At 40.5% G+C, this 27874-nt stretch overlaps 2 long non-coding RNA genes across 2 annotated transcripts; one reads left to right on the top strand and one right to left on the bottom strand.

The window, feature by feature from the left end:
- Window positions 1-1818: 1818 nt before the first annotated feature.
- On the bottom strand, window positions 1819-11372 carry LOC106510415 (uncharacterized). The gene is made up of 3 exons (XR_014804386.1): window positions 11042-11372; window positions 5882-6095; window positions 1819-2882 (listed from the first exon to the last, which is right to left on the bottom strand). It is a non-coding gene; the product is annotated as an uncharacterized LOC106510415 (long non-coding RNA).
- Window positions 11373-15361: 3989 nt separating this feature from the next.
- LOC102163647 (uncharacterized) lies at window positions 15362-27677 on the top strand. The gene is made up of 2 exons (XR_014804393.1): window positions 15362-15513; window positions 27240-27677. It is a non-coding gene; the product is annotated as an uncharacterized LOC102163647 (long non-coding RNA).
- The last annotated feature ends 197 nt before the right edge of the window (window positions 27678-27874 follow it).

Consider the following 27874-nt stretch of genomic DNA (forward strand, 5'->3'; position numbering starts at 1 on the left):
TTGTGAGAATTTGGAAAATATATAATTTCTAAAAAAATCACTGGTATCACCAATCGCAGAAACAACTATTAACTTTTGGGGTATACTATTTATTGTAACACAGGCACTTGCAGTTTTTTTTTTCTTTTTTGGCTGCACTCACGTCATATGAAAGTTTGAGGGCCAGAGACCTAATCTGAGCTGCAGCTGCAGTAATGCCAGATTCTCAACCCTCTGCATCACAGCAGGAACGCTGCACTTTTTTATTTCCAAGATGTCGACATAGCTTTTTAACTTGTTTTCTTCACTTTATGTTGAGCAGGTTGTCATATAATTAAAAATTCTTCTAAAATGTAGTTTAATGTCTCCATATTATGCATTCTATACTCTGCATTATGCACATGTGGTAATTTATTATCAGTTATTAATGAGGGTGAACATTTTGCTAAGGTCTGAGTTACACTACTACTCAGCATGTAAGCCCAAAATTCCAGGGTAAACATACATCTAAAAGGCAATTTATTAAATGACCACGAAATATTTATTGAGGTGAATATAATGGACATGTAAATTTTGCCCTTGTGGAATTTGAAAACTTCTTTGAGAAGAAGGGACCCAATACATATTCAGTGTCTGTCATGTTATGCTAGGATAGTTCATGTAATTTATATCTTATTCAAATGCTACAGCTCTTCAAGGGAGGTATTATTAGCCCCATTTAAGAAATGAGGAGATGGATTTAGAGACGTATTTTTGCTGAAGGCCATGTGTACGGTGAGATGTCTCCAAAGCTTAAGATTTTTTTCCTTTACATAATGCTGCCTCTCCTCAAAATAAACAAATACATAGAAATAGAAATGCAAGATGAAAGGGGATAGTTTAGAAAGTTACTTTTGAAATTGATGAGCTCTTCCTTTTATTTTCTTTATTCTCATAATCTCAACATTTTTCTCTGTGATTATGGTCAGAATCAGTTATGGCCAGAGTAGATTTAAAGGAGGCAAGATTTGAATCCCTTTGTCTGGTAGAAGCTTTATGCATATTATATCAAAACTGGGAGATGTGGTATTTTGTCTAATGAAAAAAATTAAGACTCAAAATACCTTTTTTTTTTTTTTTTTTTTTTGCTTTTTAGGGCCACACCTGCAGCATATGGAAGTTCCCAGGCTAGGGGCTGAATCGGAACTGTAGCCACCGGCCTATGCTACAGCCATAGCCACAGCCACAGCCACACAACATCTGTGACCTGTACCACAGCTCATGGCAACACCAGATCCTTAACCCACTGAGTGAGGCCAGGGATCAAACCAGCATCCTTATGGATACTAGTCGGGTTCATAACCTGTTGCCTGCTGAGCCACAACGGGAACTCCCAAGACAAAATCTCTTAACTTCCTCAATCATACAGCCACTAAACCTAAGTTAGAATCCAAGTCTCTCTGGTGGTTTGAACTCACATTCTTTCTGCCATTTTAGAGAGAGACTCATACCTCATAGGATACCTGGTATTGCAATTATGAGCCAAGTGTACTCCAGTTCTTAAGTTGGCATTGATGAATCGTTAGATTTTTAACTTAGGACAGAACCCTAGAGATACCCAGACTAAACCTCTAATTTTGTAGATGATGACAGCATGGTCATACCATGAATTAGAGACAGACCCAGAATGCCCTCTGTCTTTCATTTGAGTGCATTTCTCATTATGTTAAGCTACATTTTTTATTTTCTGCTTTATTCTACAAGTGATTTGAAGGGACTGACTTTTAAAAAAGCACGAAAAGAAATAAAGAAGTAATGACGGATAAAGGGGAAGTAGAAGAACGAGACGTAAGATCAGAATTCAGGCATCCACACCATATCGCTTTATGCCCTGGTGTTACAGATGGGCTACACAGGTGTATAGAGTCCCAACACAGAGAGAAATCTGACTGCTTACACGGTATATAAACCATTCAGGAAAAGCACAGGTGTTACCATTACTCTGATCAGAGAGAAATTCCTCCATAGGGTCCAGCCCAGGATCCCTGTGAAACGGGTGATGCGGCAAACTTTAAGTGTGAATGCCCTACGGGCAGGCACCATCCCAAGGCATTAAGAGTGAAGCAAAAAGGTGAGACAGGGAGGGATGAGAAGCAAATGCCAGGTTTTACACTATCAGGCTGTCCACTGCTCCTTCACAGAAACAGCCAGTTGCTCGGCCATGCAGGATGCCTCTGGACGGGTGTCATCGAAATATTATATAGTCAGAGGGAGGCATGAAGAGGGAGTTTATCTGCTGGTTTTGCCTTATCTCCTGACCCCAAAGGGAATTAACTCTTCTCACTCTGGGTGAAGCTGGGGACATGGGCTCCCAGGCCTTGCAGCTTAGTATGGTGGGAGAGCCTCAGGCGGAGGAACCTGGGACCCCATGGAGTAGCCAGTCACTGAGAGGCAGGGCCTGGGAGACAGGCGAGACAGAAAATCTGAGGTGACGTATAAGACATATTCACGTACCTGAGTTGATAAAAAGGCAGTATGTAAGACAGCAGAAGATGTCACTGAAAACATCATTATAGCGTATTTATCAGGAACATGTTTTAGGACGGACTGGTAGCTAATTACAAAAGGGAAAAATAAATTTATTGTGAGGAAGCCTGGCACCACCAATGATTAAAGGACCATCACTGCAATGGGACAAATCAAGTGGGCCACTTGATAAGATTCAAAGAGAAAATGCATTTCTGTGATAGTCTCACCAAAGGTATACCTTCTGAATGTATTCATCAGTAAATACCATACAAAACAGATTGAAGAAATTTTTACCAAGTCACTGGCCTGAACTGTCCAAAAGTGTCCATGTTGTAGCCTTCTGAGATAAACTGCTGAGGAACTCATGCCACAGAATAAGTTCTATGATGCTACCTCTGTGGGAAAAAAAGGAGGTTAATATTGCATTTGTTTAGAAGTGCATCTATGTACTGAAAGATTCCTAAGATACTAAGAACCCTGGTTACCTATAAATGTGTTAGGAACCGGCTGAAAGCAGACAAAGATAGGTTATTCACTGTACACAGTTTTTAAAGCTTCCTTTCAGTAAGATAAAAGTCACGTCACGTGAAACTAACCATTTAAATGTGCTTATCGGCCACTTGTATATCTTCTTTAGAGAAATGTCTATTCAAGCCCTATATGCCTATTTATATGTTTTATTTTGGGAATCCTTGAATATATTGCCAAATTTAAAATTAAACTAAAAAATTTTGTTTGGCTGCACCCTCAGCGTACAGGAGTTCCCAGGCTTAACCTGCTGAGCCACGAGGGAACTCCAAAATAAAAGGAGAAGTCATTTAACTATTCAGGTCTCATTTTCTTCCTTTGTGCAGTGAAGGGATTGGACTAGATCAGGATTTTCAGCCTCAGTACTAACACTTTTGGCCAGGTAACTCTTCTTGAGGGGGCTGTCCTTTGTTTTGTAGCAGTATCCCCAGCCTCTACCCACTAGATGCCAGCCGCAGCCCTTTCCCCTCCAAGTTATGACAACCAAAAGTGACTCCAGACATTGCCCAGTGTCCTCTGGAGAGCACAGTCACCTGCTGTTGAAAACCACCAGATTAGATCAGTGGTTTATAATCGCAGGTCACGCAGACTCGGATCATTTTGCAGGTAGCATTGAGGCTTTACAAACTATTTTTATTATTAAAAAATAAACAGGAGTTCCCATCATGGCTCAGTGGTTAACGAATCTGACTAGGAACCATGAGGTTTCGGGTTCAATCCCTGGCCTTGCTCAGTGGATTAAGGATCCGGCGTTGCTGTGAGCTGTGGTGTGGGTCGCAGACGCGGCTTGGATCTCGTGGTGCTGTGGCTGTGGTGTAGGCTGGTGGCTACAGCTCTGATTCCACCCCTAGCCTGGGAACCTCCATGGGCCGCAAGTGCGGCCCTAGAAAAAGACAAAAAAAAATCAAAATCAAGATAAATATAAATAAACAAAACAACTAGAAATTGTACATTTATCTAATAGAGACTTATAAAACTGATGAAAACCTCATGCTTCTTTTCCTTTGACTAGATTGAAATCAACTTAAAATACAAATACTGGCTATCATGGATCTGAAGCTCTGATTGGCATTTATATACGCATCTGATTTGTAAAAATGGGAAAACAAATTTTTTTCTAGTTTCATGGATCGTAGATTCATTTTGGGAAGAGGGTAGAGCAAAGGGTAGGTAAGAAAAGCTTTTAGGGGTACAAAGGCTGGAAACGCCTCCCTGTCCCAGCAGCAGTAAACGTTGCTTTTAAGTACAGTTTCGGTTTGTTGCTGCGCTTCCACAGGGCGGCAGCAGTGCGTTTTGAGTAAAATCTCTAACCGCCAGGCAGGCGCTCCGAAGTTAATCTGCACAAAAGGGGACTTCGCTGTTCTCAAAGCACAGACCAAACCAAACCACACCAAACCTGTGTGGTACAGTCCCCCCAGCTCCTTCACCCATCCAATGTTTCTGGTGGCTCAGATATTTCTAAAATAAGCTTGTTTTTCTACGTTTTCATCTGTTACCAACTTCGTTGCTAGAGGTATCTCTTTGTCTTTTGTCTTTTTGTTGTTGTTGCTATTTCTTGGGCCGCTCCCACGGCATATGGAGGTCCCAGGCTAGGGGTCCAATCGGAGCTGTAGCCACTGGCCTACGCCAGAGCCACAGCAACGCGGGATCCGAGCCGCGTCTGCAACCTACACCGGATCATTAACCCACTGAGCAAGGGCAGGGACCGAACCCGCAACCTCATGGTTCCTAGTCGGATTCGTTAACCACTGCGCCACGACGGGAACTCCTAGAGGTATCTCTTAACTTGCCCTCCTCCAAAGCAAGATGAAGATCTGGACGTCCCACTCTGCTGCTTTTGTTTGTCCCCCGTCACAGCAGCCTAAGACACACTCGTCAGCGTTTCTTTCGAGCTTTATTGCTTCCCACTCTGTCCCGCAAACCACAAAGCTCTCCTCTGAATCACAAGCCATGCTTTTTAACAGCTCCATGTACTGACCCGTGAGTGATAGTCTCCCCATCTAGAAACCCCTTTCCCTGTGTGCTTTGCCTTAGACAATTCTTATTTTTATGATCCGGTTCACATGGGTACTCAAAGAGCAGAGGACTGGAATTATTTGCTTTTATACAGGCAGCATGGTGTAATGTAGTCTTTATAATTTTACCTAGTACTAAATTTACTAAATTCTTTGTGTTCCGTTAATGTATCCTTTATAACGCTTACTAGAGCTAATAAATTCTATTCATAGTAATGTGAAATAAAACCGACATTTCCCTTTTTAATTTGTAATCTAGCCAATCTTCTTGTTCTGAACCAGTCTCATTTTGTGTAAGTACCCCCCTCCCCCCCAATTATGGCAAAGAGATCCCATGCTACACCATGCTAAATGGTGTAGCATTTATTGTCTACACCATTCATTTGGCACTTTTGTGCATATCATAGTTCCCTCACTCCACTGTAAAATATTTGAGAGTGGTGAGCATATTTATTTATTTAAACTAGAGCTGCAACATTTATTTGGGGTTCTCTCTTGCTTTTTTGTGTTTTTTTCCTTTTTTGCTTCCACAAGCAGCATGTGAAAGTTCCTGGGCCAGGGATCAAACCTGCACCACACAGCAGCAACAAGGGCCACAGTGGTGAGAATGCAGGAGCCTTAACCCACTAGGCCATCAGAGAACTCCCGGGGAGCATATGCAGACACTTTTGTATCTCCTTAGGAATCTAGCTTATTGTCCAACACATCAATTGTTCACTTGTTTCTCTCCCTTTTCCATTCTATTACAGACTATTGCTCACTATATTAAAAATGAATCCTTATATCTTGCATAATGGAAGTTTATTTTTCACTCATGTAAAGTCCAAAACAGGTGTTCCTGATCAACTTACGGCTTTTCTCCAAGTTGTGGCCCAGGGACCACGATTCCGTCTTCAACCTGTGACTTCCAAGGGTCACCCAGCTCATCGACATCCGTCAGAAGGGGAAAGCACAGAGATTTCGGCGGCCCCGCCTAGAGCAGCACATCATTTTCACAGGCTGCTGGTTAGAACATGGTCACATGACCTCACCACCTCCAGCAGAGGCTGGGAAATGCGGTCTGTCCTGCACAGGAGGAAGAGGCAACACGCCGCACTCAGAAAACCACTCGAGCAATTGGGTCACTTTTTACAATTATTTCTTTCTTTATTTTTGTCTTTTTAGGGCCGAACCTGCGGCATATGGAAGTTCCCAGGCTAAGGGTCCAATCGGAGCTATAGCCACCGGCCTACGCCAGAGCCACAGCAATGTGGGATCTGAGCTGCTTTTTACAATTTTACCTAACGCCTTATATGCTGTGCCATCTGTTTTTACTCATTCTGTTTTGGCTATATATCAATATTGTTATCCAGCCTCATCAGTTATCACCCTTCTTTATCCTAGGGTATTTATCAACTATAATTCCAATGCTGAAATAACTACTGTTAAATTTTGTTTTCTCTCTGTAACACGGATGCCTCTGTTCTACTAGACGTGGTGTAAGCATTGTGGTTAAGTATGTGGACTCTGGAACAGGAGCTGATTGAGTTCAGCTTCTTTCATTGCCCAACTAAGTGACTGGGGAGTGCTTTCTGGCTTTGAGGTCTTCATTTGGAAGGTGGGGCTGGTAATACTCCTGACCTCCTAAAGTCTGGGATGACTAAGTTAGTTAATAATTACACGAGGTATTGTCCTTCTTGAAATGTTCATTCAGTTATTCAACAGGTATTGTGTCCCAACGTGCCGATCATTATTCTAGGGGCAGCGGATGCAACTATTCCAAAAGAAAGAACTACTCTGGGGGAGAAGCACACCAGAAAGCAAAGACATAATTACAACTACTAGGTACTGAAAGGAGATGAACTGGGCAAGGAGACAGACGCATGGTGTGGTGCAAACTGAAACCGGCTTAGGTAAGGAAGTGCTGTTTTCCCTAAATTTGTCTAAAGACCAATCTGCCAAGTGACAAATACACCAAAAACTTCCAAACACCTAAAGAGGGTTTTCATATTGTTCACTGCAGTAGTTTCACTGTGAGTGGCAAGAGTAGAGGAAAAGCTCCAAGTTACAAAAATAGAGAAGGTGGAAAACTTTTCAATGGAAAGTTCGCCCTCAAAGAGTGCCAGGCATTCTCATATGAGAAACCACTCAAAAGTTATAATCAACTGCGCTGAACTGGTAAATCCTTGAAGGAAAACAGCTCTGGCAACATGACTGAAGTAAGACTTGTACATAATGAAAATTTCAAAAGCAATCAGTAATTCAACAAATGCATATTTAGTGAATTGGCCTCCTTCTGGAAGTCAGAGAAGGCTTTTCTGAGGAGGTGATATTTAACCTGAGACAAAAAATGATAGAAGACATTAAGAACTTCACTATTAGTAATACCTGGATTACTGATATAGTACATTTACAGATTGTTCTTTATTGTGGCATTTGTGTACGTATATTTGACATCCTGCTACAGGTTCCTTAGGTGCAAGGTAAAAAAAAAATTAATAGTTGCTTACTGATAAATGTCCACTGAGTGTGGTGAGACAAACAAGAGTGTCTCTTGGGCCATCCCTGGGTCTCTCTGGGTTGCCTGGCGATAAGCTGCTGGCCTTGACGGCTCCCTGCCCTCTACAAGAGCTCCAAGGGCAGGACTTCCTGTCGTGACTCGGTGGTTAACGAATCCGAGTGGGAACCATGAGGCTGCCGGTTCGATCCCTGGTCTTGCTCAGTGGGTTAAGGATCCGGCATTGCCATGAGCTGTGGTGTAGGTCACAGACGTGGCTCGGATCCCGCGTTGCTGTGACTCTGGTGTAGGCCGGCGGCTACAGCTCTGATTAGACCCCTAGCCTGGGAACCTCCATATGCCTCGGGAGCAGCCCTAGAAAAGGCAAAAGACAAAAAAAAAAAAAGAGTTCCAGGAGCAAGCTGGCCCCTCTGGACAGCTGGTGTTCCCAGCACTGGTATAGAACAACTGTGAGCATCAACTGGCACCCAAACTCAGACCAGTTTTCCTCCACAGGCAAGGCTTTTTTTTTTTTTTTTTTTTTTTTTTTTTTGGTCTTTTTAGGGCTGCACCTGCAGCATATAGAGATTCCCAGGGTAGGGGTCAAATCAGAGCTGTAGCTGCTGGCCTACACCAATAGCCACAGCAATGCGGGATCTGAGCCACATCTGCGACCTACACCACAGCTCATGGCAATGCCGGATCCTTAACCCACTGAGCAAGGCCAGGGATCAAAGTTGCATCCTCACGGATGCTAGTCAGATTTGTTTCTGCTGAACCACAACAGGAACTCCCCCACACAAGGCTTTTCACCAGGAAGGGGCAGGCAAGGTTGCTCTTCTGGAGTATAACCCTTGAAGTATTTAGCCATGCTAACTAAGCCCACACATTTCTGTCCATGGGATGCCAATAAAGCTGCTGACCCTTCTGCCCACAAATCCCTGCCTCCACTTCACTCAATCTCATGACACCCAAAGTAGTGTTTCACTTTGCAAATATTGAGTGAATGGAAAAAATGAAAAAAACAATGAGAGCAGACCCAGCTCTGAGCTAGATTATCCCACAGACATGCTATAGTATAGAACTAGAAAGAAAGCAGTTGGAGGAGAAAGTAGCTGGAGTTCCCTGGTGGCCTAGCAGTTAAGGATCCTGCATCATCACTGCTGTAGCTCAGGTCACTGTGCGGCTCGGGTTTGATCCCTGGCCCAGGAACCTCTGCATGCCATGGGCATGACCAAAATAAAAATAAAAATATAGAGATGGGATCAAGATGGCAGAGGAGCAGGCGTGGCGCTTACCTTCTCCCAGAAACACATCAAGAAAAACCATCTCCGCGTAGAACAACTACTGAATGTTGGCAGAAGACATGAGACTTCCAAAAAGGGCAAGAAACCCTCCACATAACTGGGTAGAACAAAAGGGAAAGAAAGAAAGAGAAAAAAGGAATCAGGAGGAGACCAGCACTCCCAGGAGGGAGCTGTGAAAGGAATCCGTACCTAACCCACAGCGAGGAGGAAGGGGGAGCCTGAAGGCCTTGGAGAAAAGCACAGCAGCTGGTCTGAGGAGCACAAAGTAGAGACAGAGCTGCACAGACCATCAGTACCGCTGCTCTGGATACACCACAGCCTGAGACGCTTTGGCGGGTGCGGAGTGCTAAGCCTCAGGCTCTGGAGGTCAGTTCTGGGGCAGAGGACTAGGGTTGGCTGTGTGCAAACCACAGGGAAAGAAATGAGAAAAAAAAAAAAAAACAAAAAACTGCATGGATACTAAACAACATGAGACTAAAAAACCAATGGGTTGGAGTTCCCATTGTGGCTCAGCAGTAACAAACCTGACTAGTATCCATGAGGATGCAGGTTCAATCCCTGGCCCCGCTCCGTGGGTTAAGAATCCCGCATTGCCATGAGCTGTGGTGCAGGTCGCAGATGTGGCTTGGATCTGGCATTGCTGTGGCTGTGGTGTAGGCAGGCAGCGGCAGTTCTGATTCAACCCCTAGCCTGGGAACTTGTATGTGCCTCAGGTGCAGCCCTAAAAAAAACAAACAAAAAGGAGTTCCCATCATGGCGAAGTGGTTAACGAATCCAACTAGGAACCATGAGGTAGCTGGTTCGATCCCTGGCTTTGCTCAGTGGGTTAAGGATCCAGCGTTGCTGTGAGCTGTGGATGCGGCTTGGATCCTGCGTTGCCGAGGCTGTGGCACAGGCCGGTGGCTACAGCTCTGATTCGATCTCTAGCCTCCATATGCCACGGGAGCGGCCCTAGAAAAGGCAAAAAGACAAAACAAACAAACAAACCAAAAAAAAAAACCAGTGGGTCACTGAGGAAATCAAAAAGGAAATTAAAAAAATACCTTGAGGCAAATAACAATGAAAACACAACAATACAAAATCTATGGGATGCTGCAAAAGTAGTTTTTAGAGGGAAGTTCAGAGCAATACAGGCCTTCCCAAAACACACACACACACACACACACACACACACACACACACACACACACACACACACACAGAAGAAAAGTCTCAAATCAGAATCAGCAACCTAACTACCACCTAAAAGAATTAGAAAAAGAAGAACAAACAAAACCTAAAGCCAGTAGAAGGAAGGAAATCATAAAGATCAGAGAGGAAATCAATAAATTAGAGATTTTAAAAATAGAAAAAAATCAACAAAACCAAGAGCTGATCCTTTGAAATGGTAAACAAAATTGACAAACCTCTGGCCAGACTCACCAAGAAGAGAGAACCCAAATAAAAAAAAAAAAATAAGAAATGAAAAAGGAGAAATCTCAACTGATACTGTAGAGATACAAACAAACATAAGAGAATACTATGAACGATTATATGCCAACAAATTTGACAACCTAGGGAAAATGGACAACTTTCTAGAAACATACAACCACAAAAACTGGATCAAGAAGAAATAGATCATTTGAAGCGACTGATCACTAGAAATGAAATTGAATACATAATGGAAAGAAACTCTCTACAAACAAAAGTCCAGGACCAAATGGCTTCACAGGCGAAATCTATCAAACATACAAAGACCTTATACTGACTCTTCTTGAACTTTTCCAAAAGACTGAAGAAGGAACATTTCAAAAGATGTTCTATGAAACCTAATACCCAAACCAGACAAAGATAATACCAAAAACAAAAATTAGAGGCCGATATCTTTGATGAATATGGATGTAAAAATCTCAACGAAATTTTAAACCAAATCCAACAACACATTAAAAACGATCATACACCACGACCAAGGGGGATTCATCCCAATTTCACACAGCAAGGTCATACACCACATTAACAAAAGGAACGTCAAAAGCCACACAGTCATCTCAGCAGATGCAGAAAAAGCATTTGGCAAAATCCACCATCCAGTCGTGATAAAAAACTTACCAAAGTGGGTATGGAGGGAACATATCTCAACACAATGAAAGCCTTTTATGGCAAACCCACAGCCAATATAATGGTCAGCATAGAAAAGCTGAAAGTCTTACCACTAAAATCTGGAACAAGACAAGGATGCCCACTCTTACCACTTCTGTTCAACATAGCGTAGACGACGGGATTTGTCTTCCTCTGGGAACAACAGCAGAAAAAGGAAAGGAAATCTTTACTTCTATCTTCAGTGTTTTTTGGGAACATACTGCTTCTTACTGTCTTGTTCTTCTTTCTTCTCCATACAGCCCATGTATTAAGTTTTCTTACTTTTCTGATTTGCCCAAATATATTTGCTGCCTCTTATATTTGTCAGGACTTTTGGCTGCATGTAACTGAAACCTAAGTCAAACTAGCCTAAGCCAAAAAAACCTAAAAATCTAATTATAGTTTCTAGTTTCATTTTTGTTGCAGCAGTACAGTATGCATGTCGGTGAGGAAACTATTGTTTGGAATCATTCACTAGGGGATGAAAGAAATTTGGAAGCAAGTCAAGAGAGAACCAAATATGATTTACAAGAGGAAAGTAAAGTTGTTTGCTTTAGTAATGTCATTTTATCAGGTGCAGAGTCTTTGGGCCTTGCTGAAAGTACTGAAATACATTCCTTGCAAAAGGACTCTCAGTGATTTAAAGCTCTAAGTCTCAGCACTGCTGATTTTTTTATTGTGGTAAAATATACGTAACATAAAAATTACCATGTTAACTATTTTTAGGTGTAGAGTTTATTGGCATTAAGTACACTCACATTGTTGTACAACCATCACCAAGATCAATCTCCAGAACTTTTTCACTGCTGACATTCTGGTTCGAATAATTCTTTGTTGGGGTTGGGGGGGGGTTGTCTGTCCTATATATTGTAGGATGTGTGGCAGCATCTCTGGTCTCTGCCCTTTAGATGCCAGTAGCATCCTTCCTCCCCCAGTTGTGACCATCAAAAATGTCCCTAGACATTGCCAGATGTCCCCAGGAGGCAAAGTTGCCCTCTAGTTGAGAACCACTGATTTAAAGAGGAAGAATTTTCATTGTAAATTGTGCTGTGTTAACCATGAAGAAATAACTTTGGAAAAATGCATTATGGGCATTCATTAATATCAGACACAGAACTATTTGTAACTTGACTATGTATCAGATCAGTCATGCTTTCAGCAGTAAACAAATAGGGCATTTAATTGCCACAACAGTGATAACATAATCACTCTGATTGGCATTGCTTCAGAATAGCTAAGACTAATCAGAAAGAGTCTAGATTGAAAATGACAGCTTTACATGCATGAGTGAATGTGTATGAGTGAAAAATCGTGGAAGTATAAGGTTAAGAAGTCTATTTTAGTTTTTTAATCATAATTACTGCCTATCTTATAGAGTGACGTCCAATGGGCTAACAGGAAAATAGCCACTCTGTGTCACTCTCAGACAGAAAACGTGTCCTTTGTTAAAAAAAATATTCTATGTGATCTTGTTGGCCAATATATACTGTAGTTACAGTGAACAAGAAAATAGAGACAAATGTTTCAGGGATAGAGTAACTGTATGCCAAGAAATGTGAAATTTCCCCAAGACAAATACGATTCTACGTCCGTTTCTATCCAAGGCCTAAAATGATGGACTTGAGTAGCACTTTCACTTTCAAGGCACTGAAGAGCGTGTTGCTGCGTGACAGAGATACAGTGGGCTATTAGTTAAAGGACTGTAGAAACGAGGCCTTCAAAGCTCTTCACAAAGCTCCACGTCGCTGACATTTATCCTTAGGTGTGAGCACCATTTAAGACTTTAAAGATTTTAAACGTCAGGTTTATTTCATACCAAATTAGTTCTATTACACATGCCCAGCAATGATCAGGTTCTATCATTTATAGTTGCTGCCATTTTGGAAAGAATTTTTTTTAAAATCTTACACTTGGTAGCATTGGTATCGGAAGTCCCTTGGCCTCTGTGGGCCTTAGTTTTGCACTTAGTTTCATATTAAGGTATTGAAATAGGTCATCTTAAAGACCTTCCCAGGCTTAATATATGCCTATTCTCTGATAGCTTAAATTAATAACTGGAATAAACTGAAGAATAAAATAAAGAGTCTTCAGTATACAACCTTGAGTTGTACCTATGGTTTCAATGACAGGAGATCAACCCTTCATCCTTCCAAATAAAAGACAGAAGAGCTTTTCAGTTTAAATAACAGTAAGTTTCTTATAGCTCAAACCTTTCAGTTTTCCATGTATGTTGAGCCCATCAACCAGTAAAATGTAATTATTTTAAAAATATACACTGTAAGAGGAGATTTTGCAGTGATGCTGTTAACACTTGTATCTTGAATCTCAAAGTATAATAGACCAATTAGAAATGTGACAATTGAAGGAGAGGAACTAAAACTGATTCTGTTTCTATTCAATTACAGATAACAAATTAGTCTTTATTACTGACAAAAGATTAAACTTAATAGAAGATATTTTTATTCATAATACAATTTACTTACCCATAATTACTTAGACAATAAACGTCTTCTTCCCCCCCCCCCCACCAAAAAAGGAGTTCCTGTTGTGGCGCAGTGGAAACGAATCCAACTGGGAGCCATGAGGTTGTGGGTTCGATCCCTGGCCTCACTCAGTGGGTTCAGGATCTGGCGTTGCTGTGACCTGTGGTGTAGGTCAGCAGCTATAGTTCCAATTGCACCCCTAGCCTGGGAACTTCCATATGCCGAGGGCGCAGCCCTAAACAGACCAAAAAAAAAAAAAGTTTTCTTTTCCTTATAGGAATTTGTTATGTTTGGGGGAAAGCCTCAACTGTTCTAGGATCTATATAATAATAATAATAATATCTAAGACAGCAGCAGCAGCAGCAGTATGACCGCCACTTATTCAGCAATTTTATGTGCCAACACTTTGCATATACTCTCTCATTTAATCCTCACAGCTATTCTGTGAAGCAAGTCGTATTGGCTACAGGTGCTAAGTAACTTGCATCAAGTCCCACAAGGAGCAAGCCTCAGAGGCAGGATCTGTCTTTCTCCCACTTTACTCCTTAGCACTTCTAATCCAAACCCTAAGACCCTCAGGGAAGGAGTTCCACTGCGGCTCAGCAGGTTTAGAATCCGACTAGTATCCATGAGGATGAGGTTTGATCCCTGGCCTTGCTCAGTGGGTCAAGGGTAGGTCACAGATGAGGCTTGGCTATGGCTGTGGCTGTGGCTGTGGCTATGGCTGTGGTGTAGGCCTGCAGCTGCAGCTCTTACTCAACCCCCAGCCTGGGAACTTCCATATGCTGCAGGTGCAGACCTAAAAAGAAAAGAAAAGAAAAGAAAAGAAAACAAAACAAAAAACAGAAACACAACACCAGAAAAACCTCAGGGAAAACAAAAAAAGCAATCTTAATTCTACACATAGTTAATAGCCTAAGTAAGAGAGTGAAATTTCTATACTGCCAACTTAGCGTGATATTATTTTGATATAGTATCTGATTGCCAGCCTAATTACCCACACACAGGACCTCCTGTATGGTATCAGATTCATCCGTCAGTCTCCAAATTCGGTTTTGGTGAGTGGTCAAAATTAAGACCACTCTCCTATCAGTATATCTGCTATTCTTTACTTCATTTTGTCTGTAAGCAGATAGAGGCCCACAGAAAACTCCTAGGAGTTTAAGTTAGAAGAAGACTTTCTTCGTTTCTTATATACCTCCCCTCTTTTGAATGGTAGCCCTTCATAGGCTTGCTTCAAGAACAGACGTTTTTTCCCACAGCCCCCTGCTGATTCCGAAAGAACAGATTCTCAGCCCCCTGCCGACTGGTGACTCTATTGCTTATCCTCATCTTTACTCTTTACTGACAGCCTGCATAATAACTTGTTTAGAAGACAACAGCATAGCAGAATCTCTGACAACTCATTAAGGAAGATACAGTAGATTTCTGCCAAATATCACTCGCACTTTAAAGTGAACTAACAGCGCTCTTTGTCATGATGGGAGAAGGAAGAGATGGTGCTGAAAACTGCTGCCTCCTGTCAAGCAGCATAATGGCTCTGCATGGACTTTAAAGAGAGATTAAGTGACACATCAACGTACAGAGTCTCTGCAGCGCGCTGCCTTGGTACATGCTGTTCCCTCTGCAGGGAATGCCTTGCTCTCCCTTCTCTGCCAGCCTTTCCAGAGCCAGCCTCAATGATCTATTCAATGCACTTCCTTCCCTGTCTCCCCCGGCATCACGCCCTCTTCTGAGCTCAGAGCATTTTTTCCCCTACTTCTGTTTTAGCAATTAACATGTTGCAATGTAGTCTGCGTAATTTTTTGTCTGTCTTGACTCAACTAGAAGCTTCTTGAACAGAGGGACCAGAGAGTACTTATTCATCTTTGCACCCTTGGCACCTACAACAGTGCCTCGCCAAGAGTGGGTGTTAGGTTACTGATTACTAAATGACTTGCCTACCACAGTATGTCTCTTTTCTCATTTGGGCTCAGACCTACTTAGAGTGTGGTGATTGCGATCATGGAAACCAATGACAAGTCCAGCTCTGCTAATTTTTGACATGGAGCCTCTTCATTTCTGTAAAATGGATTTGGAGTGGCACCTACCTCATGGAAGTAAGTTTCTGCAAATGTTTTCAGCTTTTTTCATAGGTATAGAGCTATTCAGGTTTTCTACTGTTTATTCTTGAGTCAATTAATATAATTTATATTTTCCTAAGAATCATTCATATCTTGTTTTTATTTATTTTCACAAATAAATAAGGATTCTATTTGTCGATTATACCTCTACATCTGGTTATCTCATTCCTAACTTGCATGTATATGTGCTCACCGGTCTTTTTCTCTTTTCTTCTTTCTAGAGAGAAATGTGTTAAAATGTTAATATTTGGCTCTTTCTGGGTGATAAGATTATGGGTTTTTTTTTTAGTTTTTTCTAAATATTCATAAATCAGTATATATGTTACTTACATATTCATACACACACAAGTATACTTACATATTCATACACACACAAAGCTTAAATTAAAAAATCTCTTTCAGTTCCTTTATTTCCAAATGATAAAACTGAGACCAGGAATATTACTTAGGTGGAACACGGTCTTTGACTGGAATCAGGAAAACTATACGGGTTCAGCTACTTTTTCCTGAGACAAGATCAGAGTCATGAAATCACCATGATTTCTCTAGTTCTCATCTGAGATAAAGAAAATGAGCCACTAAACCATCTCAGTTCCTCTTATGTTATATAAAGGTGAAGATTGGAGTTCCCGTTGTGGCACAGTGGTTAACAAATCTGACTAGGAACCATGAGGTTGCGGGTTCAATCCCTGGCCTTGCTCAGTGGGTTAAGGATCTGGCGTTGCTGTGAGCTGTGGTGTAGCTTGCCTAGAAAAGGCAAAAAGACAAAAATAAAAAATAAAAGTGAAGGTTGTTAGAGTTGGGTAAAAGATCACAAAAAAATTAATCATTGTGGCCTAACTCATTTTATGTGGTACATTGGATTTTTTGGTAACTCAGCATATCGTTGATAATAAAAGATAATTACCATAGTGATAAAGGACAACTTAGTTAATATGTGAAGATAATACATACGGCAATGAATGAAGCAACTGAATGTGTAATTGGAAGAAAGATGCTATAGACTTAAAACTTCCTGTAATTCTATAGTAGGATTTTTTTTTTTTTTTTTTTTTTTTTTTTTTTTTGCCATCTCTTGGGCCGCTCCCTCAGCGTATGGAAGTTCCCAGGCTAGGGGTCGAATTGAAGCTGTAGCTGCCAGCCTACACCACAGCCACAGCAACTCAGGATCTGCAACCTGCACCACAGCTCACGGCAATGCCAGATCCTTAACCCACTGAGCAAGGCCAGGGATTGAACCCACAACCTCATGGTTCCTAGTCGGATTCGTTAACCACTGAGCCACGATGGGAACTCCTCGATAGTAGGATTTTTAAAGGAAAACTAGTTTTTAAAAAACTTTGGGAGAAGGACCCTTATGGTTTCCCAACTCACAGCACACTAGAAAGAAGGGATATGTAGCCCAATTTAATGCAACAAATATTTTTGGATTACTTAGTTTGAATCTCTTACTAGACCTCAAATAGAAATGTCTTAAGGACATGAACTACTTTCAAATAGACTTTGTACAATTAGATTTTAACTATTAGATAACTAGGTTACTACACTGTAAATCACTGAAGAGCAGGCAAGGCATCCTTTTCATCCTTAATAAGTGATTTATTGGTGCCGACCACAAAGTAAATACAATAATAATTGCGTTCTTTTCTACTAGGATATGTATATATATAAGCTTATGAGAGCAAAAAGTTTTCTTTATTTCATTGTTTTAAGGATATTGTTAATCCCTAGAACACTATGTGACACAATGGAGGTGTTTAATAGATTTTTAAAATTAATAGTTATCATAGTATGATAACATTTGTCAATGTGCCAAACACTGCTGGTCCCTTAAATGAATTATTACATTGAATCCTCACAATAACTCTATGAGTTACCGTGAACATCTTCATGTTACCAAAATTAAGAGTGATTAGGTAACTTATTGAAGGTCACATAGCATGAAACAGTTTGGCCAGAATTTGATGCAGGTCTGTCTGAGTCCAGAGTTTCTGCTACTTTGATCATCAAACCTAATAAATGTTTGGTGGTTAAAAGAGTGAGTGAGATTTCATTTGCAGTAACTGGTATTTATTTCATTGCTTCAAAAAAAAAAAAAAAAGGATTCCTGATTTTATGAACACCTTCCCACGGAAAGGAAAAACTGCAGGTTCCTATGAGATTTATTCTACTGTATTTCAAAGACACAGCATTGTTTTATGTACCAATTACGTGCCATCTATAATACAGGTATTGTTGATGTATCCACATAGGTGTCAATGATAATTGTAGACCCCACTGATTGCTGCTAATATCCCAATTTTAGAGATGTTGAAATATGTATCTCAGGACAGGTAATATATCTGACACGTGCCTACATGTGTTTCCTGAACTGCAACAAGAAGATTTTCTATAAGTTCTGATGCAATACAGTGTGGTGGTCAAGTACGCAGACTCTAAACCGATCTGCTTCGTGTTTGCTTGCAGCCCTGGGAAATTATTTAATTTCTCTGATTTTAGATATCCATAAAATGGGGATGGTAATAATATTTTCCTCTGGGCCAGTCAAGGTATACTTCATTAGACCTGGCCAGGCATTTTCAGTTTGATTTCTAAAGCTTTTTGCAAAAGATGGATCTGGTCCTTTGCTTAAAATGTATATCAGCTGCAGCAATATTTCTGTCTGTATCTCCCTGTCAAATACTATCTTTTAGTTTAAAGACGTTTCATTGTCTTTAAGAGACCTCCAGTTCTATGATGCCCTAAAAACAGCCACCCTATCAGCTTATTTAACACTAACTGAGCTCATGGTTAAGAATGCGATGTTGGAGTTCCCATCGTGGCACAGTGGAAAGAATCCTCCAGGAACCATGAGGTTTTGGGTTTGATCCCTGGCCTCGCTCAGTGGGTTAAGGATCCGGCCTTGCTGTGACCTGCGGTGTGGGTTGAAGACATGGCTCGGATCTGGCATGGCTGTGGCTCTGGCGTAGACCGGCAGCAACAGCTCTGATTAGACCCCTAGCCTGGGAACCGCCGTATGCTTTGGGTTTGGCCCTAAAACAAAACAAAACAAAAAGACTGGGATGTTAATGAGACACATTTTTATGCATTCACTTCCCACTGTAAACTAGTTAATTTTGCATAAAGAAAACCTCCAGTCTTTAACTATGGCCCACACTTCTCATTCCAGCCATCTAAATAGGTGCTTGTTTCATATCTCTTTGCACATGGAAGATATATATTCATTCCTATTTTCTTGATCTCTTGCTCCCTCCTCCTCTGTCTCACCGGTTAGTGTTTGTGTAAATAAACCTCTTTGCTCTATCCAGGTAATGAATGAAGAGAATTCATTTATGTCAAGTAAGGGGTACAGTGGGTCTATTTGTTATGTGTGAGGCTATTTGTTAACTAAGGTGAATGATAATGAATTTTTGGAGGCAAAAAAAATAATGTCTTTTGCTTAAGACTAGGGAGTGTTTTGCTTGATTTTTGTTGTATGAAATCCTGATGGCTAGGAAAGAATTTGACAAAAGTTAACTTTGGACAGATGATGTAAGAATGACTAATTTCGGAGTTCCCGTTGTAGCACAGTGGTTAACAAATCTGACTAGGAACCATGAGGTTGCGGGTTCGATCCCTGGTCTTGCTCAGTGGGTTGAAGATCTGGCGTTGCCGTCAGCTGTGGTGTAGGTTGCAGACACAGCTCGGATCCCACATTGCTGTGGTTCTGGCATAGGCCGGCAGCTACAGCTCTGATTGGACCACTACCCTGGGAACCTCCATATGCCGAGGGAGCGGCTCAAGAAAAAGGCAAAAAGACAAAAAAAAAAAAGAGTGACTATTTTCTTTTTGTATTCTTCCATATTTAAAACATTTCCTCTGGGAAAAGAAGCCTGAATTTCCCCTGCTCTTTGAAAAGATTAGAAACCACTTCCCTAAAACAATATCTGAGCATCTTAATACAGTGGTTCTCAACTCTGGCTACTCATCAAATCATCTGAAGAATATATATTTTTAAAATGCTGTGCCTGAGACAGAACACAGAGGTCCAAATCTAATTGTTTTGAGGTGGGACCTGGGCAGTATTATTGGTTAGAAGTGCCCCTAGGTGATTCTAAATTTCAGCCAGACGTGAAAGTCAATGAGCTAAGGCCTTATCTAAATCTCTCCCCAACCTTTTAGGAAGCTCCTTGGGAGAGGAACTGATTGTAATACTTCATCTTACTCCTTACATAACATTTGATTAATATCTACAGTTTGAAGGAAAAGATGTGATCTGTTATCTGAAATTTAAATCCAATGATGTAACTGTGATCAATGAGAGACTCAACTGGTTTATTTTTGAGTATTGGTTCATTTTTTATTATTAAAATAAAGTGTGAGTGCCACACATTTATGTTATCATCAGCCTTAAGCTGAATTTCAATGCCTATTACTCAGAACCAAGAATAGGAGCGCAAACAGCAAGAATATGGACCGCAAGAAAAAAATTAATGCCTAACTTTAAGTCCACGGACTGAATAATTAATAGAACATGTTCTAGGACCCTTGTCAACCTGTTCAATGAGCAGGTGATTGGCCATATGCCAAGGGAATCTGCTGCCCTCTGGAGGGTATATTCTGCTGTGACAGATGAAAACAGAATTTTCCTAGATGTATTCCAGAGCATGCAAATAGCTATGAAACAGAACAAAAAGGTTTCATCGTCAAATCATTTGGAAGATGCTATATTATCTCTGTTTGGGGAAGTAGCAATGCAAACTAGCAAAATAAAGACTGAGAAGTTCTATAAGAAATAAATTTGTTTCCCAAATTAATTGGATCATTTTCTCTCCCACCTAATTTAGTATTTAGGGAACTAATATTTTATAAACAATATTTTGTCTTAATAATCTACAAATAAGATTTGGGATTTGGAGCAAGTAAAGCAGAAAAACTTAATGAATGATTTCTTAAATAAGCTATAACAAGGGAAAGATGGATCAAGTAGATACATTAAAATAAAAAAAAAATCCCATATCTATGCAGTGACCTTTTTTTTTTTTTTTTTTTTTTGTCTTTTATTAGGGCCACACCGGTAGCATATGGAGGTTCCCAGGCCAGGGGTCGAATCAGAGCTGTAGCTGCTGGCCTACACCACAGCTACAGCAATGCTGGATCCAAGCTGCATCTTCGACCTACACCACAGCTTAGGGCAACGCTGTATCCTTAAGCCACTGCGTGAGGCCAGAGATCGAACCCGTATCCTCATGCATACTAGTCAGGTTAATGAACTAGTGGTTAATGAATCAGAACCTCTGAGCCATGATGGGAACTCCATGCAGTGACGTTTTGACTGGAGGGATTCAATCTGCTGTGGCAGTGTGATGAGCCGTGCTATGGCAATCATGTTTCTCCTCCTTTGTTTTTATCCTAATGAAACACTTGAGCTGTTTGTATTGCTGCATAAAGAATCAAGTTGTGACTCTTGCTTTATAACATAGAAAGCTGACTTCATGTACTGCCAAATGTACCAAGAATAACATTCGACCAAAACGGTATGGACAGCGAGAGGCTAGGCGTAATGGGGCGCCATTCAGAAGTTCAGGTAGCACAGGCTTAGAACCCATGTATGCAATTACAGCTGTATTTTCCTCAGGCAAGGATGATAGGGAGGTTAGCAGAAATAAAATAATTTTAGTCAAAAGACTTGGCTTTCAATCTTTTGCATCACTAATTTTGTGATCTGCACCAATTAAATACAATTCTCCTCAAGTATAAAAGAAAGACATACAGAACTGTGATAACTGTTCAATGAGCTACTGTACATGAAAATGCTTCTCACAGCCTCTAATACCGTAGGTACTCCAAAAATATAAGTTCAGTGTAAAGATGATTGGTGAGCACAGAGATAACACCAAATTAAAGAGTCAAAGGGTTATCATAGGAGGAAGCTGAAACTGGAGGTGAGAACTTTGCCAGGGACTGCTCTAGTTTTTGCACTTGAAGTCCTGCATTGGGAAAACTCTTCAGTCCCGGCCAAATTGGGATGGTTGGTCACCCTAACTCAGAACCAAGAATAGGAGTGCAAACAGCAAGACTATGGACTGCAAGAAAAAAACTAGTGGTGAGAACACAGACACACTAAGAAGAATGGTCTCCAAGGTTAGGCCAGGTACTAGGAAACTCTTAGAGAAACTCTTTACATAAATTGCAACAATATCTTTTGATCCACCTCCTAGGGTAATGAAAATGAAAACGAAAATAAACAAATGGGACCTAATTAAATGGAAATGCTTTTGCACAGCAAATGAAACCTTAAAAAAAACCCAAAAAGACAACCCACCGAATGGGAGAAAATCTTCGAGAACAAAGCGACCAATAAGGGCTCATCTACAAAATACACAAACATTGCATACAGCTTTATATTATAAAGACAAACAACTCACCAAAAAATGGTGGGAAGATCTCAGAAGTTTCCATGTGGCACAACAGGTTAAGGATCCAGTGCTACCACAGCTTGGCACAGGTTGCAACTGTGGTGTGGGTTTGATCCCTGGCTTAGGAGCTTCCAAGTACAGTGAATATGGCCAAAAAAAAAATGGGTCAGAAGATCTAAGCAGACATTTCTGCAAAGAAGACAGACTGGTAGCCAAAAAAACACATAAAAAGATGCTCGACATTGGAGTTCTCATCGTGGCACAGCAGAAACAAATCTGACTATGAACCATGAGGTTTCGGGTTCAATCCCTGTTCAGTGGGTTAAGGATCCAGTGTTGTGGTGAGCTGTGGTGTAGGTTGCAGACTGGGCTCGGATCTGGCTTTGCTGTGGTTCTGGCGTAGGCTGGCAGCAACAGCTCTGATTCGACCCCTAGCCTAGGAACCTCCATATGCTTTGGGTGCGGCCCTAAAAAGACAAAAAGACAAAAAAGAAAAAAAAGAAAAAAAAGATGCTCAACATCATTAATTACTGGAGAAATGCAAATCAAAACTACAAAGAGGTATATCACCTCACACCAGTCAGAATGGCCATCATCAAAAGGTCTACAAATAATAAATGCTGTGCGGGTGTGGAGAAAAGGGAACCCTTGTACACTGAGGTGGGAATGCAAATTGGTGCAACCACTGCACTAAATATAGAACTGCCATGTGATCCAGAAATCCCACTTCTGAGCATCTATCCGGAGAAAACCATAATTCAAAAAGATACACGCACTCCAGTGTTCATTACAGCACTATATACAATAGCCAAGACATGGAAGCAACTTAAGTGTCCACCAGTGGAGGAGCGGATAAAGAAGATGTGGTGCATATATACAATGGAATATTACTCAGCCATGAAAGAACAAAATAATGCCATTTGAAGCAACATAGATGGACCTAGAAATAATTATACTAAGTAAGTCAGAGAAAGACAAATATATGAAATCACTAATATGTGGAATCTAATAAAAATGATCCAAAAGAGCTTATTCACAAAACAGAAACCGACTGAAAGAGTTTGAGTTCAAATTTACAGTTACCAAAGGGGAAGTATTGGGGGGAGGGATGAGTTAAGAGGTTGGGATTAACATATACCCACTACTGCACATAAAATAGGTAAGTAACGAGGACTTACTGCACAGCACAGGGAAATCTACTCAGTACTCTGTAATAACCCAGAGGGGAAAAATTCTAAAAAGGAATGTCATTTCTCTCAAGTGCAAAAAGTACAATATTATAAATTTTATAGGTACGTATTTATATATGTAATAAAAATATTGAAATAATAAACCAGATAGAAGTTACTTCTGAGGAGAAAAAGATGAAAATGAAATCAGGAAAAAAGTTCACAGGGCCTAAAATGTTTCTATTATGCCTACTTTTAAATTATCTAAAGTAAATATAGCAAAATGCCAAAATTAGGTGATATACAGATGAGTGTTATTTTGTTCTTTATACAATGTTTCCTTTTGCACTTTGAGATTGTTTTATGAAAGTAAAAACAATGTTATCAACATTTAAATTCAGATTACTTCAGAATTACTCTAAAATATGTTTTTGAAAATGAAAACAAATCTATGCTTTTAAGACTCGATCAAGCCAAGTATAACATTATTTCCAAATACGTTAAAACTGCAGTGTCCTTACACATATTTCACTGCCACGTAACCAACACTAGATGTCACTTTACTTCATTCATTTAGTTTAATATGAGCACTTTTAGTTGAAGTTAGTGAACTATGTTACAAATTTTTTCCTCCAGTTGACACAGAAAACGAAGACAAATGAGCGTATTTTCTGCTCTATGTCCACCCGGGAAGGTAGGGACAAGGCTGTTTTGGTTCACTGTTTTTATCCTCAACATCTACTGCACACAGTACAGTTGCAAAAATATTGTTAGCTGAACACGGATGCAAGAGACTTTATAGAAGAAATGTTTCACATTACCAAGATGTATATATAACATTACATTTAGAACAATTTCTGTTTCACATGGCAGCTGGGTATTGGAAGGGTTTCCTCGGGAAAGGCTGTGACTCTAATCTCAAAGCTCAGTTTGTGGTCAGTGGAGACAAGACATCATTTGGGATCTTTTGATCCAAAGCTGTATTTTGTATTGAATGGAAGCACTGGATCTTCCACAAACAAGAGCTCCTTAAATCAATAATTGCTACTTTTTTAGAGGGATAAGGACCTCCGAAGATCATAAAAACCATGGACTCTCTGAAAAATTTCACATAAACAAATAAAAAATTTTCATGGAATTCCTACGGCCTTGCAGGCCTCATTAAAGCTCACGTGTGGGCCCCAGATCGGGATCCCCTGCGTGAGACAAGCAAAACAATTTGTCCAAGTGCCTTCCCAAGCTTCTTAAACTCCGCATTCACTCTGGCAATGACCAGAATGTGCAGCTGAGGCCCGCACACATAATGGGGGCTTAACAATTTGATTGAATGAATGAATGATACAGAAATAATCCCTGTAAATTCAGGTATTAACCAAACAAGGGCGATACATGCCCCATACTTTGGAAATATTTGGCTTATAGATACCAGTCAAAGTATTTCTGTACACACATATTTATACCATATATATATATATTTAAATACATAAATATACTTCCTATAGAATATATAAGAAAAGAAAAAAATGTAATAATATATTTATTTGCTAAAATATTTACTTGGAGTTTGTTCTTCCCTGTGGAGCAAACTCAATCCCAGGAATTGTTCTACAAATTAAAAAGAGTTCCTTGTGCCTCCTTGTCCAACTGTTTTCATTTTACACATTCTAAAGGGAAAGAACTATTTTAAATTTTTATTATTGATTTTCTTGTACCGCAAATATTTCAAAAGTAATCTTTAGCACCAAACTAGGTGAGAGCAGTTGATTTTATGAATGCAAGTTAATGAAATGTTGGAGTTCCATTGTGGCTCAGTGGTGAGCCTGACTAGCATCCATGAGGATGCAGGTTCCACCCCTGGTCTCGCTCAGTGGGTTAAGGATCCGGCATTGCTAAGGTGAGCTGAGGGGTAGGTCACAGATGTGGCTGGGATCTGGTGTTGCTATGGCTGTGGTGTAGGCAGGCAGCTGCAGCTCTGATTCAACCCCAACATATGGAACTTCCACATGTCACAGGTGTGGACCTGAAAAGCAAAAAAAAAAAAAAAAAAAAAAAAAGAAAGAAAGAAAGAAAAAGAAAATTCACTACATCATATAAAGATACTCTAAATCAAATAAGCTTGAAGCCTCTATTTTCTTTGTTTGAGGTTCTTCGCCTATTCAAAAGGCCTCCTCTTTCCAGGAACTCTCAGGTCTGTTGGTCGCATTCCCAGTGCACCAACATCAGCTGTTGAATGACAAACAGGATTCTTCTTTAACATGACAACTCTTTTTCTAGGGCCGCACCCACGGCATATGGAGGTTCCCAGGTTAGGGGTCTAATCAGGGCTGTAGACACCAGCCTACGCCAGAACCCCAGCAACTCGGGATCCGAGCCGGGTCTGCAAACTACACCACAGCTCACAGCAACGCCAGATCCTTAACCCACTGAGCGAGGCCGGGGATCAAACCCACAACCTCATGGCTCTCAGTCAGATTGGCTAACCACTGAGCCATGACGGGAACTCTGACAACTCTTTCTATTTGAACAATTTAGGCCATAGTTACAGTAGAGAAATTGGGCCAATTTTTAAAATTGCAGTTTTACTCAAAAGAGATTATGTTTGTGCCATGAGCTTTGTACCAGAGTTTATTTTTCTCCTGCTACGCAACCCTACCACATGTACAAGGCCATGGTAAACCAAGATCTCAGAGTCCTAATTTGTTGCAATGACTATGTAGAGACCTAGCAGTTTAGAGCACCCACTGTGAAATTCTAGGTTGAAAACGGAGCCTACTATAAGGAGAACAGAATCTATCTTGAGGTCTAATTATTCACCCACCAAAAACTTTCACAACCCTAAGAGATACAAAAGAATATATGGCCTTTATCAGAGACATAAAATACTACGTTACAGATGTTTTATTTGGGAAATTAAAGAAAAATTCAGAATTCTGTTTCCTTAAAGCAAAAAGCCTAAATGCTGATCTTTCCTTATCATTGATGATGACTCTAAGATTCTCCAGTACAGCACAGGGCACTATATTCAATATCCTATAATAAGCCATATGGAAAAGAATATTTTTAAAAATGTGTATGTGTGTATTACTGAGAAAAGTGTTGCTGTGCAGCAGAAATGAACATTCATTGTGAATCAACTATACTTCAATAAAAGCCACACAGAAACAACAACAAAAACCATGCACACACAAATAATCGACAAGGTCCTTACGATGTTTTCTTAAAGAAAATGATCAAAATCAACTTTTTAACTCTATGGGAAAAAACATATTTTCACAACTAAATGGTTAATCACTTACCCAACAAACTCTGTAAATTTTCAGTTATTGATTTAACTATTTCTCTCTGGCCTTAGAACTTAAAAACATCTCACCTTTTCTTTATGAAAACTATTATCTTAAGTGCTTAATTGAATGATCAACATTTCCCTGCAGGAAATCATCTTCTATGAGTCGCGGTAGGCTTCATCAATAGACTTGTATTTCTAGTTCTTTGCGTTTGTTTTCTTTTTACTTTTAGGGCCACATCTCCTGGGCTAGGGATCCAATCGGAGCTGCAGCTGCCAGCCTATGCCACAGCCACAGCAATGCCAGATCCTGAACCTACTGCATAGGGCCAGGAACAAACTCACATCTTCACAGACACTATGTTGGGTTCTTAACCTGCCAAACAACAACAGGAACTCCTTGTATTTCTATTTCTATAGCCCAAATCTTGTAATAACATTTGATCATCCTATCCTTTTTCTGGTTCTATGATGAAATATTTTGTTTTTTTTATTTTATTTTTTAATTTTTTGTTTGTCTTTTTAGGGCCACACCTGCGGCATATGGAGGTTCCCAGGCTAGGGGCTGAATTGGAGCTGTAGCCCCTGGCCTATGCCACAGCCACAACACCACCAGATCTGAGCCACGTCTACAATCTACACCACAGCTCATGGCAACATCAGATCCTTAACCCACTGAGAGAGGCCAGGGATGGAACCTGTGTCCTCATGGATACTAGTCAGATTCGTTTCTACTGTGCCATGATGGGAACTCCAAATGTTTTGTTTTTATGTGATAATACCATATGTTGAATGTGAGTATTTATTTTACCAACATTACTGACATTTTAAAAATCATTATTACGTTTTAAGGTTGAGAATTTCTCAGCTTGGGGAGAAGTTCAGTGAAGACTGCTGGGAGATATCAGAAGACCTGTGTGTTCCTGAAAGCTGGCTCCACTCACGCTGTTGCTTGGACAAACAGACTTTCTTTCTGCCTCAAGTTACATCTTCTTTTCATTGAGTTGTAAGCATATCTAAACAGTCTGGCAGTCTTTTCACCTTCTTATTAAAACAACAGAAGTAATTGGGGGCAGATGGGAATCCAGCACAGGACAATTTTTGCCAAATAGAAAATACGTTACACTCCTAAATCCCACCTGCACCCCTCACCCCTCAAAGAATGTTAAGTCTCATGAGAATAGAATCTGGTCTGTTTTATTTCCCACAGAATCCACAGTGCCTGAAAGAACGCCTGGCACAGAGAGGGAACCCAATCAGTACTGACTGAATAAATGAGTGAGTGTTGGAGTTCCCGTCGTGGCTCAGTGGTTAACGAATCTGACTAGGAACCATGGGGTTGTGGATTCGATCCCTGGCCTTGCTCAGTGGGTTAAGGTGAGCTGAGGTGTAGGTTGTAGATGCGGCTCGGATCCCGTGTTGCTGTGGCTGTGGTGTAGGCTGGTGTCTACAGCTCTGATTAGACCCCTAGCCTGGGAACCTCCATA

The sequence above is a fragment of the Sus scrofa genome, chromosome 5 (genome assembly GCF_054392235.1).
Source record: "Sus scrofa isolate SSC_HxYL_T2T_F1_AM1 chromosome 5, Sscrofa_HxYL_maternal_Yorkshire_Landrace_v2.0, whole genome shotgun sequence".
In the NCBI taxonomy this organism is placed as follows: domain Eukaryota; kingdom Metazoa; phylum Chordata; class Mammalia; order Artiodactyla; family Suidae; genus Sus; species Sus scrofa.